We start from the raw sequence: 3940 nt of genomic DNA, 5'->3' as shown, positions 1-3940 counted from the left end.
AATTTAGATGAAAGAAATGTAGTTCATTTGTTTGTTTTTAACAGTGGAAATTTCATGTACATTAAAAGCAAAAAAAAAAATCTATTTTGGGGTAACTTCACAGTTCATCCCATTTTAAATCTTTATTCAATTGGCATATCATAGAAGTTTTAACAGTCATAGCAGATTAACCTTGCCTGTGCTTTTGGAGGCTAGTCATCTGATGAATTTACATGCAGCTGGATGAAAATGCTATTTGAAGAGAGATTGAGAGTTTATTTGATTAAATCCCTTTCTCCACTACCTTGACCTCTTTCTTGTGAAATAATCAGAACTGTTTAGCAAGAATATTCAGGCATTAATAATGAATTGCTTTTGAGCCGATTTATTCTGCATGCAACAAACCCATTGGTGTCCCTGCTCTTTTCTTTTTTCTTTTGTAAATAGCACTTTATTTAATGAACACAATGATTAGAAACAGTAAGAAACATATCTTTGAGGAGTTTTGTTTAATAATTTGTAGGCTATTTTGCTACTTGTAGTTATAATTGCTATGTTTTCACTTTCCTCTTCTTCCAAATACTGCCTGCCCACAATTTGTACAAAGATGGGATGCGTTAGGCAGGGCCAAATGCTTCAGGATGATAGGATGGCAGCTACTTGATTTATCCTCACCAACTATAAGGGTGGTTTTGAGAATTTATGCATACTATGATGTTAAATAGTGATTCCATTGTTTGTGCAATTAATCAGATTGCAGTTATTTTTCTGAACAATTATTGGGTCATTTTTCATAGAATTTTTTATTTTGAAGACTTTTTATAGATTATCTAGTAGTGCAAGCTATTTCTTTTTTAAGAGAAAGAAATTTATGTGCAAGGAAATTAAATTAATTCCCTATTTTATACAGCTAGACTTGTGTTGATACTAAATCCACTTTGGGTTAGGAAAAAGGGCAAGGTATGTCTGTTCTCTTCTTCCATTTGAAATATAGTTGAAGGACAAGATAGTCACACATAAAATGGCAATTAGCAATTAATGTTAGTTGTTGATGAATGAAATAGGAACTCTTTATCTTTAATGTTAAGAAGAGGAATTTATCTCCTGTGCATCTCCCTTGAGTATTACTGGATGAATTCCAGGCTTTATTTAGCAATAAAACCTTGGTCAGTGTTTGGAACATACAATAATCTTCAAGTGTAACTTTGACATGAAGTAATAGAAGCAGGTGGAAATTTTTAAAGTGTGGTGTATATTTAATACTTTTGATACTTGAATGTGGCAGATTTGCTGTATATATAAGCTACTGTACTATCACCTATTATAAGGCTACAGTATCTTATCTTTATACTAAATTAAGCTTCATTATAATTTGTTTCTTAATAACATGCACTTGACTATAATATGTAAAATGCTTGGCTTTCATGAACAACTCTATGGAAAAGCTGTACAGTATCTAATTTGCATTTAGCAATGATGTTACATTTACCATATACTAAACTGCAGAAAATCTAATCTAACATCATAATTTAAAATAATAATTTCCAGGGCTTTACAAGTAGGATACAAGTCAGATTACAATAACACATTGTACTATTTCTGTTGAGTAAAACAGAATTGGCTCATTATTTTTTCCCTCAAAAGTATTCAGGAAAGACTTAATTCTTTAATAATGAGAATAGCATTACATTGAGAGGGAAGACCATTTAAATTGTCATAGGTGGGTAAAATTTTTCTTTCTTGATCATAATTAGTCACTTTTGAAGTCTCTAATCATATCATTAATATGCTAAGTTTAGGGGAGAGCTTTTATGACACTCAAATGACCTGATAGCAATCCTGTTGAAAAGACCATATATCTGGTTTTCAAAAATATCTATATTTTTAATTATGAAGTACTGCGTACTTCAAAAATTCACATTCATGAAAAATAAAAATAAAATATTTTTATAGTGATATCTAAATTTATCCACTCTCAAACTTTTGTTATATTTTTTGATGCTTCATATCCTATAAATATTATGTAGTGCTGAAAATTTGATGCTCAATTTGACTATATGGATTTGAGGATAGGATTTTTTAATATTGATGCATACATTTTTGAAGATTTCTGAAAAATATAAAATATATTCAATAAATGTTTGAATGCTGCTGCTGCTGCTACTGAATGCTGCTGTCACTTCAGTTGTGTCCAACTCTATGCGACCCCAGAGATGGCAGCCCACCAGGCTCCCCATCCTTGGGATTCTCCAGGCAAGAACACTGGAGTGGGTTGCCATTTCCTTCTCCAATGCATGAAAGTGAAAAGTGAAAGTGAAGTCCCTCAGTCGTGTCCGACTCTTAGCGATCCCATGGACTGCAGCCTACCAGGCTCCTCCATCCATGGGATTTACCAGGAAAGAATGTTTGAATACTTATGTGCAATTAACTCTAGAGTACATGTTGGAAAATACAATCTTACCACCAAGAATTGTATGATGTATATCAGGAGCAACCTTTTTACATTTAATTATAAGAATAAAGTTAGTGGCATAAGAGACTGAAAATGGCAGCAACTAAGGAAAGAGGTCATTTTTAACAGAGGATCAGAAAATCCTTCATTGAGAAAATTTTATTTTAGATCAAACTGAACTTCAGGTAAATTAAACCCAGAAAGCATTTAGTATCATCAACCATGATATGATCTCTGTTTGGAAGGAACTTATAGATACAATAAGGATACATTGGAAAGGACAACAAATTCTATCTAAGCTGCCAAAAAGCCTCATGAAATAAATTGTATTTGACCAAGATCTTAGTTAAATGAGATAAAAAGAGAGGCGGAAGCATTTTGAGATGAATGAAAAGCATAAGAAAAGAGAAAGAATTAGGGTGTAAAAGGTCATGTATCTTCTGAAAAGAGAAGACTTGCCAGTGTGGCTGAATCATAGGAAAATGGAGCACAGAGATATCTGGTGAAATAAGAATGGAAATTGGGCTTGAAACACCTTATAGGTCTGAGCAGCCAAGTGACAACCTCTGTCCATTTCTTTTCTTTTCCTTTTTTTTTTGTCTCCATTGTTTTTTCTCTTCCAGGAAAATAACCTTGACAGTTCTGCGAGAGCTCAGATAGAATGGGAAAGAAGAGAAAAATGAAGAAATTTAACTTCAGATTGAGGCAATGTCATCAGCTAGAAATAGGCTGAGGGCAATCCTAACTTCCAAATGATATTATGCCTCTGACAACATTTGTGCTGAACAATTTCCAGTGCATTCCTTACTTTGTTTCTAATTAATTAGACAATAATAGGAACTAGAGATCTTGAGAAATTTAGATGACAATCCTTGTAGCTACGAAAATCCACACCTTCCTATTCCCAAATTATCCAAATCAATTTTAGAGTAAATTAAATACCCAGTTTATTGCTCTCCCTCCCTTCAGCTTTACTCCATAAACAAACATTTAGTGAGTAGGATGTTAGTAACTTCTTTTTTAAGAGCTGTCTCAACTCTTGGGCTCTATCTGTTTCCTGATTCTATCAAATTCTGCATGTCAGTGGGGAGAAACCATAGCAAATTAAATTAATTTTATTCCTTTAAAAAACCATGGTTTGATCTTTTTGTTTCTCTTGCAAATAAATTTTAACTTCAAAACTAAAATCAATAAAAATATGCAAAAAATTAAAAAATATTTAAGAGAAAGAGATCCTTTTGAAGCATGCTTCATGTTTATATTGGATGCAAATATTTCTAATTTAAAACAATGTCTTCATCTTATTAAGAAAATGTATGAAGCATATCTCCATCATGAATGAGATAAAGCACTAACTCTGTAACAATCATATTTGGAAATACTATGTTTTAGCTGAGTGACTTCACTTTCCCTTTTCACTTTCATGTATTGGAAAAGGAAATGGCAACCCACTCCAGTGTTCTTGCTTGGAGAATCCCAGGGACGGGGGAGCCTGGTGGGCTGCCGTCT

This window comes from Moschus berezovskii, chromosome 2 (assembly GCF_049115385.1).
Source record: "Moschus berezovskii isolate FMDL1 chromosome 2, NW_MosBer_1.0, whole genome shotgun sequence".
Classification (NCBI taxonomy): domain Eukaryota; kingdom Metazoa; phylum Chordata; class Mammalia; order Artiodactyla; family Moschidae; genus Moschus; species Moschus berezovskii.
This window is presented reverse-complemented; position numbering follows the sequence as displayed.